This window comes from Triturus cristatus, chromosome 4_1 (assembly GCF_964204655.1).
Source record: "Triturus cristatus chromosome 4_1, aTriCri1.1, whole genome shotgun sequence".
Taxonomy (NCBI): domain Eukaryota; kingdom Metazoa; phylum Chordata; class Amphibia; order Caudata; family Salamandridae; genus Triturus; species Triturus cristatus.
The window spans coordinates 597,259,442-597,271,967 of record NC_140585.1 but is presented as its reverse complement, the minus strand read 5'-3'; the positions used below and the strand labels follow the sequence as shown (position 1 = coordinate 597,271,967).

Here is a 12,526-nt window from a genome sequence, read left to right as displayed (position 1 = left end):
GGTGTCCATTTGCCCATATCCATCTGGAGAGTTCATTACTCACTTTGGTAACGGTGATGGTTGGTTGATATACAGGGCTGTGTGGCAGAGGTGATGGGCTCCTACCTCAGCAACAGGGAGTCTCTAGAGCAACAGATTACTTTTCTGATGTATGTGCATGTGTGGGTGCTCTACCAAATGGATGAAAAAACAGGAAACGTGCCCAACAACTTTGAACCTAGGAGGCCCAAGCAAGTTAATGCTAAGCTTACAGCTGGAGGTAGTCCACCACTGTACATTAAAATTAGGTCCTTCTATACCGCCCTTCCTGAAAAACGTATGCCACTACATCAAACCTGAGGGAAATTAAATAGGCAACTATTACTGAGCCTCAGCAAACACATTTTCTGCACCTCAGCAAAGTAAACGTAAAGTAAGGTGCAAACTGAAAGGCGACAGGTCTACCTGTCGCATAAATGGCAGCAGTAAACCTTTACTTTTAGACAACAGTTGCTAGAGTAGAGAATAAGTTTCTCGTCCACAGGACAATTATTAAATATGTCTAAGTCGCCACATGGGTCACTTGGCCTGAAGAGCGGGACTGGTGTAGGAAAGTTACAAACAATACTTCAGTTAACCTAACATTTTAAATTACAGACAACTGTTTTTTTTCTGCTTTATTAGCAGAAGATCTGAGCTACGTATTTTACACGCAGTGTATTTCTCCATTTAAAACTGTGTAAAAAAAACACAGGTAGAAACATCCATTTAAAAAACTTGTCCAGCTTTACCATCTTCCATTTGGATCACTGCCTTTGGATTACACTTCACAGAACCATCAGTTGGAAGTTTAAAAGACTGACTTCGCGATAGCAGTTTTAGCTCTACCAACGCCCAAACTGACCAGCAAAAGTTCAAATACACTTTCACTGTTTTAGAAAACATCCAGGAGTTTAGGGGAAAAAACTGATTTTAACCTTGAAAATAAGTTGTTTTATAAAAAATATAAATGTGTCAAAATAAAAGTTCAAACAGCTGTAGAAGAACTGTTTTTGGGGGGTTGTCAGCATGCATACAGGTACTAACTAATAAAACAACTCCCTTAAGAGATCTCCATAGTACCTCATACATTCTGCAACTTCACATAACACAAAGTATCATTCAAGTACGTGTCAAACTCAGAAAAAAGAAGCATATAAAAACTAGCCCATACACTTTTGAGAAATTACAATGTTGTTGTGCTTCCATTGTTTTAGACTACGAACTACAAAAATTTTTCATGTAACACTTTTTGACAGAGAACATTGGTTTACTGATTCTTACTTTTGAAACACCATATCCTTGTCTTAAAATTGTATCATCTTACTTCGAGCCATTTCTTAATTAAATCATATATGAAGACAAGTGAGAGGGCTAGTTATAGAAACAAAGGTCCTTAAAGAACATAATACAATTGTAATAAATATAGACTAGAATCGGTGCTATATTCAAGATGTCCAGCCGGACAGTAAATTTAATGAATCAAAAATTTCTGAAAAATTCAAAAGCACAGTAATAGAGTGGGACACAGTCCTGCGTCCTACAAAAACAACAAACAATTACAAATGGAAAAAACATTTCAGGCAAAACAAAAAGTAGCTAATGGCCGATATGACTGATAGGGGCAAGCTTTCAATGTAACAGGTACCTCACTGGTTTTAACACATTGGATTAATGCAGACTGACTAACCAGACAAGTGAGAGGGCTGCACGGTATGGTAAACTTAGGCGCACAGCTGGTGCTGGAGATTACTTAAAGCAATCAAATGAGCAGCCTGAAAAAAAGATCTGGCTCTGCAAGAAGTCTGTAACCTTGAACCACAAATAATAAAACGCAGAAGAGTAAAGAACAGATCGATATAGAATGGGTCAAGCAACTGAGACGAAACTCCTCTGAGGTGGGGCACCAAAGGTTTTCAGCATACATACAACGACTGACTAATCAAACTCTTGTTTTATTTGGCGTTGTCTACCATATCTTTTACTTTCTGTAACTTCACATAATACAAAGTATAGAAAATCCATGCATTTTCTTTCACCGTCCTTCAACCGATACACTGTGGATGGATGGGATTTGTTAATAAGACATGTTTAGTCCTAACTGTTCATTCATATCAGACAGCAAGTGGAAGTGTAAACACTACTTCTTAGAGTCAAACACAAGTTACAAAAAGACAAATTGTAAATGTTCTTCTAGTCTAAGCTCAAAGTAACCACTGTTCTGTTCCTAGTCTGTGTTTTAGAGAAAAGACAGACAGCAAAACATGGCACGCAAACATGAGAATAAAAAATGCAGCAAATCTTTCGCTGTCTCTAATTTACATGAGAATACAAATTGGTGCTACTACCCCTTAGTTTCCATGTTACAGCTCTCAAAGACATATTTACCCCTCATATTCAAGACTCATATATAGGCCTTCTAAGACTGGAAAGTAAACACAAAACTAGAGATGTTTATCTTAATTTATGACTGTTTGCATTATCATGATTTTCACACATTCCTTGGTTTCTTATCATTTCCCTCACCACTTTCCTCCTTATAATGAATGGCTTTGCTCATGATGAACTTTTAGCGTTTGTACATCGTAGCTGCTTATCTAGGAAGCTCTGCAGACTGCGTGCAAACAAACACTTTGCTTAATGCTCTATAAGTTCTCAATTATCTGGTGGTGTGCAGTTGCAGATTTCTGACTACATTTTGGGCTCAGTAAACACTAAAATGCAGCTCAGGATTTTGTTACGAGTGATACCTTTTGTGGTTAGTAGAACAACCTACTTTTATCACCATGCATATTTTCTCATAGTAAGGCATTTAGCCTAATTGGTAGAGCTTTAGTTTAGTCCACAGGTGATTATGGAAGACTGAAGATACAGCTGTCAAACTGTGGTTGCTGTTGCATAAACCTCCAGGAAATGCTGTCAGATTATTTCTACAGTAGTTTCTGTTCAACGTAGATTAAGATAACATTACATTTTATGGGGCTCAAGCACCAATTGCTCACATCATAATGCATTACATATTTTATGCGTATGCGTTACTCCTGAGACGAAAAGCCGGGAGCTCGTTATTGCTGCATTTTAACCTGTTGTGTCCTGTTTTTAAAATACCTGCTTATTTGCACATTGATTATTACTTTGGCACTCACCCTTGACTCGCCGAGCAGCTGAATATTAGCTGTCTGAACGGAATCGCTCGTTTCTTTGGCACCATTGCACGCCGAGGGAGACTACAGTCACGCCCATCTCTTGCTGGCCACGCCCCCTCCACAGAGATAAATAGAGCGCGCTGAGCACTAGCGCTGCTCCATTATATGCGTTACTCCTGAGGCGAAAAGCCGGGAGCTCGTTATTGCTGCATTTTAACCTGTTGTGTCCTGTTTTTAAAATACCTGCTTATTTGCACATTGATTATTACTTTGGCACTCACCCTTGACTCGCCGAGCAGCTGAATATTAGCTGTCTGAACGGAATCGCTCGTTTCTTTGGCGCCATTGCACGCCGAGGGAGACTACAGTCACGCCCATCTCTTGCTGGCCACGCCCCCTCCCACGTCATTCGTTGCCACTATAAATCATGTGTCAACACCGGAAGCGCAGCGGACGAGCGCAGCGGGCACGCCGATTGCGCGCCGAAGGCGCGCTTAAGGCAAGCTCGTCTGCGCTCGTCCGCGACGAGGACGCGACTAGCGCCACCAACCATGCCCATTTCGGCCCACAGTCCCCACGTTACACCCGGGATGCATTGCTTAATCTACGAGGGTCTGCACACGAAGGTAAGCTCACCTTTGAAGAGACAGCTTTTCCCCTACCTGACTTCACCCACAAGGGCTTAATCGTAGGAGGTCTGCTGAACGTCAGATCCCTACCTAAGCATGCCACTGAAATCTATCTCCTCATAGAATCCCACCATCTAGATGTCCTTTTCCTAACTGAGACTTGGACACATGCCGACTGTGATATCGATTTAGCATCTGCCTGCCCTTTAAACTTCAACATCCTGCATCTCCCCAGACCCAAAGGCCGCGGCGGCGGAGTTGGCATTATCTTCCGAGCCTCATGGCAAATAAACACATAGACACAGACCCAGTGCCTGGGATTGAGCTCCTTGGTCTGGCCATAAACTGCCACCCAGGAGTCACCTTCACGGTGATCATCTGTTACCGACCTCCAGGGGCATTTTCCATCCCGCAACAGCAAGCTCTTCTTACTATCTTTACAAACATGGCAACCTCCCACAACAAACTAGTTATTCTAGGAGACTTCAATCTCTGGCCAAACGGCAGCCTAGATACAGGTCTAGACAACCTCTTGCTGTCCTGTGACAGCGTGGGGCTTCACCAACTGATTAAGGATCCCACCCACTCTGCAGGCAATCGACTCGACCTTATTTTCTCGAGCCCTGATCTAACACAAGTAGGCGACATTCTGCCTATGAGCTGGACGGATCACTCACTCATCAAACTCTACATTACCAGCACCACAATTAGAAAGCCCAACAATAGCTCTCTACCTGAATTTACGTACCGAAACTGGAAAGCCCTAGAAAAACTCAGCGCCACCACCAAAGTCTTTGATGTGGAGGATAGTTTCTCTCCTACCAGCTCGGTTGAAAACAACTACAGAGCCTTCAGCACGAGAATAACCTCCATCACGGACTCTGTTGCCCCATTAAAACACTGCAAACCCAAAGGTAGAGCACTTGCTCGCTGGTACAATGACTCCCTGAAAACTCTTAAATCAGCCTGTAAACAGGCCGAGAGAAAGTGGAGACACGGATACTGTGACAATAATAAAACCCTCTGGAAAAATATGCTCCGTGACTACAAATCTGCCATTGCAGAGAGCAAATAGACTTACTACTGCTCCACTATAGTTAACGCAGCTAACAGTCCAAAAAGCATATTCCAGATTCTGGATAACCTTATACATCCTGATTGCGCCAAGAAGTCTATTCCCCCATCTCAGACCCTCTGTGACAATCTCGCACAGTTTTTCACGGACAAAATCGAGACCATCATTAACAACCTGGCAACTCCCCCATCACATAACACTCCAACCCCCCCCGGACCTGGTTCCGCTAACCTTGATCCTCCAAGTTCTGCATGCCCTCCTAGGGAAAGTCTCCTGGCCTTTCCCCAGATCCCTGAAGCAGAATTTGAGAAACTGGCACTGGGCATTACCTCGGGATCCCCCTTGACCCTCTGCCCCCGAAAACCTGGAAAGCATGCGGGAACGAGCTATTCCACACCCTCCGGAGGATCTGCAATCAATCTCTCGGTTGTGGACTCGTTCCCAACCCCTGGAAGCAAGCGCTCATCACCCCGCTACTGAAGAAACCAACTCTGAATCCAGAATGCCTTTCCAACTTTCGCCCCATATCACTTCTGCCCTTTCCGGCGAAAGTGGTAGAACGTTGGGTCAGCACCTGCCTCTCAACCCACCTCGAGCAGCATCACGTTCTGGACGATTTCCAATTCGGATTTCGTCCAGCCCATGGCACCGAAACAGCAGTGCTTACTGCCATGGAAGAACTTCGAGTGCGTGCAGACAGGGGCCAAGCCGTGGCCTTGATCTTATTAGACCTGTCTGCCGCATTCGATACTGTCAACCACGTGACCCTGCTTGAGAGGCTGAGAGAGGCTGGGGTTGATGGCACGGCCCTGCTCTGGTTTCACTCTTATCTCAGAGATAGGAAACAGGCCGTATCTCTCCCTCCTTTCCAATCTGCCTTCTCCCCAGTCCCTCACGGTGTACCCCAGGGTTCCTCTATCAGTCCGATCCTTTTCAAGGTTTACTTAAAACCACTGGTCACTTTAATCAATCCCATAATATGACTACAGTAAACTATGCGGACGATACCCAGCTCCTTTTCTCTTGGGAGGGCGAAGATTCCATTCCCCTGGAAGCCTTCCACAACTGCCTAAGAGACACCGCAGGCTGGTTACATCGGAACTCCCTCCAATTCAACTCCTCGAAAACCGAGGTTCTGTTCTGTCCTGCGAGCCGTATCCCTCGCCTTCTGCCTGCGGAGTTCTGGCCCCCGGAAAACCCAAACAATCCGCTACCTGTTGCCAGCGTTCGCAATTTGGGCGTCATGCTAAATAACAAACTTAGCATGGAAACGCAGGTAACAAGAACAGTCGCCACCTGCTCGGCCCTTATGCGCTCACTGCGCAAAATCCTGCCATTATTACCACCTCCAGCCCGAGTATTGATAGTCAGGTGCACTATTCTGAGTCGCCTATTGCAACGCCCTCCTGCTTGAATCTCCTTCGATACTGTTAGACAGACTCCAACGAGTCCAGTTGGCAGCAGCCAAACTGGCCCTTGGATGGACCAGGAGATCCTCGGCCACCGCTGCCTTGGCCGAGTTGCATTGGCTTCCCTTGAAGCAACGAATAGCTTTCAAGGCCCTTTGCTTGGTCTTCAAGGCACTACACGGTTCAGGACCAAGACCTCCTCAACATCTGTTCTCTTGGTACATCCCTACCAGAACGCTACGATCCGCGACCGCCTGCCTTGTGAAAGTACCCAGATTTAAGAAGGCCAGGATCGGGGGAAGATCTTTCAGAGTAGCTGCCGCCAAGCTCTGGAACAGTCTGCCTGCCGACATTCGCCAAATTTCACAAATTTCACAGCTCCTACCTTTCAGGAAACGAATAAAAACATGGCTCTTCCCCCAGCCTTCCACCCCCGCGCCCCCTTAATCAATTCCCATCGCTTCTAACCCAGGAGTAAGCTACCAGCGCCAGGATACCTGCCAGGTGACAGCCGCGCTCTATAAATGTTTTAAATTAAATTAATTAAATACTAGCAGCGACCCTACCTATGGTAGAATAGGGACCTGCGAACTTTAACCCTGACTTCCTCAGATACAAAAAAATGTGTTCAGTAACAATTACAGAGCACTACAGACCAAAAAAGCATTGTAGTGCCTATGAAGGTTTTGACAATGTACGAGTTCAAACATGTGTTTGAATTTTGTGTGGGAAATTATCTGTTCCTGTGCCAACATTCCTTTGTCTGACAAAATGTAATAATGCGAAAAAATATGCTAAACCAGAAAAAAACAGTATATAAAAAAAATGACATACAGTTCCCAAATAAAATGCTATTTTTCTGAATTATGGACTGCAAGGTCATTCCATATGGAGTACAGTTGTGAATAAAGAGCATTGGTGTATTGCTTTATAATTTTTAAATACCGCGTCTTAAAGTTATTTAAACACGATTTGCGACTTCCTTTACCTAACTTATTAATATGTGGTTGTAATAAATGAAGCGGCGATGCAAATGGTAAACTGTAAGCGCCCAATGTCTGGCAGAGATAACTCGGGATATTTAAATACGGAGCCTGTCAAAATGGCGATTCTGACATGAGCCGCAACAAGTTTCTGAACTTGAACCAAATATGCTGTAACTACGAGGCGTAGAAATTGTTCACTCTGCAAAATTAAACCGTACGGCCAAATGCATCTATAACGTTTTAACTTGCAAACGCAACAATAACACAGGCAGATGCTGAAAAGACCTGCGAAATCAATGCGAGTAAAGCGCAGTTCTGAAAATCAGACTCCTGGATGCTTTAATCATCGCAGATGCAGAGACTATTACCAAGTGCCCTGCACGTACACGTAAAGACAGCATGTCCATGGTACAATTGTACTGTGTTGGAAGCCCGTTTAAACTCGCAGTGCACTAGACAAGGATTGCTGCTGCTTTAAAGGCGCTGGTGTAGCCATGTGCGTAAATTGCTACATGCCATTTGTCCTGCTAGGCATTGAGGATACCAGAACTGATTTACGTTAAAGCAACAGGCATACTGTTATTTTAATCATATTAGTATCAACGGATGGCCCAGGGAGTGCTACACCAAGGCACAATGGCTCATCCCACATACGCGTCGTTTGAGACGACAGATGTGCTTCCACGCGGAAAATTAATTTTGCATAGAATAGTAAAAGTGCAAACAAAAACGACGGCGAAGAACAAAAGCTACATAAATGCAAGAGCCTTTGACATGGAACAAGCAGAGCATAACCCCTTGCACTTCTGCAGTCTGAGAAGGTTGGCAGGTTTCACGGTAGTGGTCTTTATGGGGGGCTTCCGTTGTACAGATGCAAGAGATGCATCGGCACACTAAGCTCACTTGCATCCTAGTGAGCGAGCATTTCTCTTGCACGACAGCAAGCTTTCAGTGGACCTCTTTACTTGTGCCGTCACCTTTAACGCGTGAGCACCTCCACCGGCCCTAGTGCACAGCTCCACTTGGAGATCAGAGCTTCACAATGACTGGTGCATGTGAAGCCAATGCACACAGTGAAGGCCTTTAATCGGCATAAACATATATCCACCAGTTCGCGAAAAATACAAAAGTAAACAAAAGATTCAGCGCTTTCCCTACCCCCAACAGCATCCCCTCAAGGGCCCCGAACCCACCAGCGCGGGAGGGAGACGGCAGAGACATATCCCATAGACGCGACATTTAAACGGGCCGAGTCCCATTAAGCAGCTAAAAAGGGGTGGAGGGGGACAAATATGTCGGCGGTTGAAAAAATTAACCCATGAGAGGCCGGAGCTGCCACGGCTGCTTCCTTAAAGCGGCCCAGCCTCCTCTACGACCAGGCCGTCGACGTATCAGGAGGGATTAAGACACGGCACGAAATGTTTTACAAGAAACCAACCCAATCGATGTTTAACAAAAAAAGCGAAAACTCAAAACGTTACATACATTAAAAAAAATAAAACTACAGAATATAGTTCCCCTTTAAATGAGGCCCCCAGCCCCGCCTCCCCCAGCAGCCTCTTACCGGCTCTGCCTGCATCACCTCCGGAAAACGGGACTCCCAGCTTCCCAGCATGCACCGCGAACAGGGCTCCCCTGGCGCCGCCTGAGTCCTCCTGACTGAGGGAGAGAACAGCAGGCCTGCCTGAGGGGGAGGAGCTTTTTTTGTTTGTGTTCTGACCGCAGTTTAAATAGTACTTAGAAACGAGAATAGGGTTTTCCAGAATGTATTTAAAATACGAACTTCTCTAGACAAAAGAGGTCCGACTGCTGGGCAGTGGCACTTTAAAAGTAGAATCGGGCTTGCCAAGACTGCTGCGCGGATCCTTTAAAAGCAGGACTGCCCTATGCGCACCTGCCTTTAAGAACAGTCGTTGGCACTTGGTAGCGAGTTCACGAGAAACGCCGTGGAGAGCAGGCTACGCTCGGATAGCCTGGTGCGCTGGGATAGACTTTACTTTCAGTTTGACTTGGTCAGGGAGCCTCCAGGTTTTCTGCTTTTATTGTAACATTGTGCGCCTCAAGCTAAGAAATTAGGTATATGTATCAAAACGTTTTTAGTTGCTTTATCGCATAAGTGGTTGTGGTTTCAGAACCAGTATTTTACAGAGCATCTGGGGTATCGTGCTGCACGCCGTAAAGCCCTTCAACGCCTCGCTAGGTATAGCAAGCGCTATAAACATCCAATTACAGTACAGCATTGTATGCGAATTACTATCTGTATTTAGCAGATGCGACACAATTATGGATTTCTTCTAAAAGAGCCCTAGACTCCGTCTGATTTCAGCCCGCCAGTTTGTCTTCTGTATCGTGACAAGTAATTAGCATATTTAATGACATGGTAGGGAGCGTTGTCATGCCTAACTAATCAAAAAGCAATTAACGATACAAAAATCTCACCAAATGTAAAATTACACCAACACCTAACTCAACTATTTTCATGGCTAACTAAAGTAATGGGGTGACACCGAGGTGTCTTATGTGGATTCTTTCGTCAACTGAAACGACCTGAAAGGGTGCTCCTCCTGTGGAACTCTGGCTTTTTAAAGCTTGCAAACGCTTCTTCACAGAGCAGATCACTGGATGGAGTCATAGGTACTAGCCCTTCTCGGCAGGTGTGGTTTAGCATTTTGTGAGTGAGAACTCATTCTAACCACAAGCTGTGTTAGCCTCACACGCAAAGAGTCCGACTTGAGGTCTCCTTAATGTATTTCGATATTAACTGCACCAAACAATCCTAACAAGTGAGGATGTTTCCACCCAGAAGACCAGTACCTAGGAAGCATTAAAAAAGGTTACAAAAATGAGTATCGCTACATACATTCTAGCACTTCTAATTCAGGCACAAGACTCCTGTTTCTTTAAGCCAAAATCGTTCACCCTGTTTTTATTTATTTATTTCAAAGTCTCCTTAGCTGTTCCCAAATGTTGGCATGTATTTAGTTGCCCTGCACTCCTCAGAAGCCCATCCACTGAGAGAATTAGCTTGGTAGATAGGCAGTAATGTTTTTCACTGTTCTTTTCCTTCTGTATGTTTACGGACTTCTAACCACCCTGTGTTATGTGAGCAGAAGAGGAGGTGACAGTGGTGCTTCATTGAGGAACACCTTGTCGGTGCCATAAAATGTTGTTCTATGGAAGAACGTGCTTCTCTTACACACTTCTTTTTCCCCTAATTTTTTTTTTATTGATTTTTAAACAAGCATCATAAATAAACATGTGCATGCAGGTATTTCAGGAGATAATAACACATGGGTGTTAAACAGTCATAACATTTGTTGGTACATTTTCCATACGCAACATGTGGGATGCAGGATGAGGTAAGAGGTTAGTGGGAGGGAATTAGGGGTTAGAGTGAGGGTAATGATGAACAGGTAAGTGGGATAGTAACATTTGCCCAACTTGGTATTCCGTCATCCACCAGTGACTACACTGCTTCAGCGTCTTTATGTAAGTAATGTGATAACTTTGTGTGATGTTGGCCCCATTTTCTTGAATGACTGTAGTGTGACCTGAATGTATATGTAAGGCGCTTAAAGCTTGAGATCCTGCAGAGCACCAAGACCTGAGTCACGCGCTGTTGCCTACATTACTCTGTGTTAACCTTTGGTGTTTGTGTCCTATCTGCATCTCGGTAGGTCTCACTCGTCTCCATACTCCTGCCAGGAATTGCAGAGCTATAGTAATATTGTGTCCCATGCTGTCTCCATTGGTAGTGTTCATAATCCTAGGGTGTCCTCTCCATGTAGTGCTACACTTTCCGACTGGGCCTAGCACACAAATGTTTGAAACCATGTTTTCTTAGCTGGAGGTTCTGAGGACATCCAGCACCTAGTAATCACGCGTTTGGCCACAATTAGCACGCTATCTATGAATCGGGATGTACTTTGTGCTTTTTAGAGCTATGGTATAAGCCCAAAAGGCACGCCTCACAAGTGAGTTCCATGGTTCGGCTAGTGCATTGCTATAAGTGCATAGTGACTATTTCCCAGTTAGAGATAAGGTCAGTACAAGTCCATATCATATGTACTAAGTCTCCGTCTACCTGTCCGCATCTAGGACTATGGGCATCGGAGCGGGCAAAGTATTTGTTCATCGTAGCTGGTATCATGTATGCCTTTTGTATTATAAAATAGTGTAATAATCTGAACCTGGCGTTAATTGCTACGTGTGTGGGACCCTCGAGGATAGCCGACCATTCGCACTACGTGCATTGTCTGTGTAGGTCAGAATCCCAGTGTTGTCTGAGTGATACCAATGGGTGCACCACATGTATCCTTAATGATTCCTCAAACCATTTTGTGAGATGTCTACCAATACCCATTAAATGTAGGTATTGAATTGTAAGGTGTGTTGTTGGCACTTGGGTAACATCTCCCCATATAGTCTGCAGCGTCCATGTCAATGAGGCGTGCAATAATAATTGGCCTTGTGGTAGGTTGCATTCCTCGACTAGTGCATCAAAGGGTATTAGTGGCTTATCGTGGTACAAATCTCCCAGTGTCTGTATTCTCGCATCCTCCCATGTAGTGAGTTCTGATATGGTGAGTGCACAATGCTTTCTGGGCGTGCCTAGTATCGGCAGGTAAGGCGCGTATGGAACAACAGTTATTGTGAGCCGTAAGCTGTGGTGGAAACAGCTGTAAGCAACTGCCTGCATCAGTTGGGTAGGTGCTGCTCCTTTTCTGTCAGGGTGAAACAAATTTATGACATGGGGATGGGTATGTACTGGTTGTTGTGTAACGGTATCTGTTAGGTACAGTGTGCTGATCCACTGGGCTACACATTGTAGTTGTGCCACTAGATTGTAGTACTCCATGTCGAGTACAGCCAGCCCTCTCTGGTCTATTGGCAGGTAGAGCTTAGCCAGCGCTACCCCACTTCGTGAGCCATGCCATATGAAGTGTCGTATATCGCGCTCCAGTAAGCAGAAGATTGATGGTTTGATATATAGAGGCATCGTTGTAAAGTGGTTGCGGGAATACTACAATTTTTAAGAGCCCTATTCGACCTATGGTGGCCAAGTGAAGGGTGCACCAAAATGCCATCTGTGACCTGACCGCAGTGCTAGCACGTGGAAGTTTCCTTTCTAGGAGGTCCACCGGTTGATGGTAGATTCAGATTCCTAGATAACGGAATGCCAACTGTTGCCATTGTACCGATATACCGTTGACCACTAATGTTGGGTCGGAAGTTGTCTCGGTGAATGGGTACAGGCATAATT

At 44.8% G+C, this 12,526-nt stretch overlaps 1 protein-coding gene across 4 annotated transcripts in view; it reads right to left on the bottom strand.

The window, feature by feature from the left end:
* Window positions 1-9,136, bottom strand: part of SEPHS1 (selenophosphate synthetase 1) — a 326,681-nt gene extending 317,545 nt beyond the window's left edge. The window contains exon 1 of one of the 4 annotated variants that reach the window (XM_085652954.1): window positions 8,828-9,136. The gene's annotated coding sequence lies outside the window, so the exon portion shown is untranslated. Of the gene's footprint in view, window positions 1-3,164; window positions 4,704-8,421; window positions 8,597-8,827 lie in introns of those variants that run through there. The other 3 variants (XM_085652953.1, XM_085652955.1, XM_085652957.1) reach the window with 3 other exon arrangements.
* Between the last annotated feature and the right edge of the window lie 3,390 nt (window positions 9,137-12,526).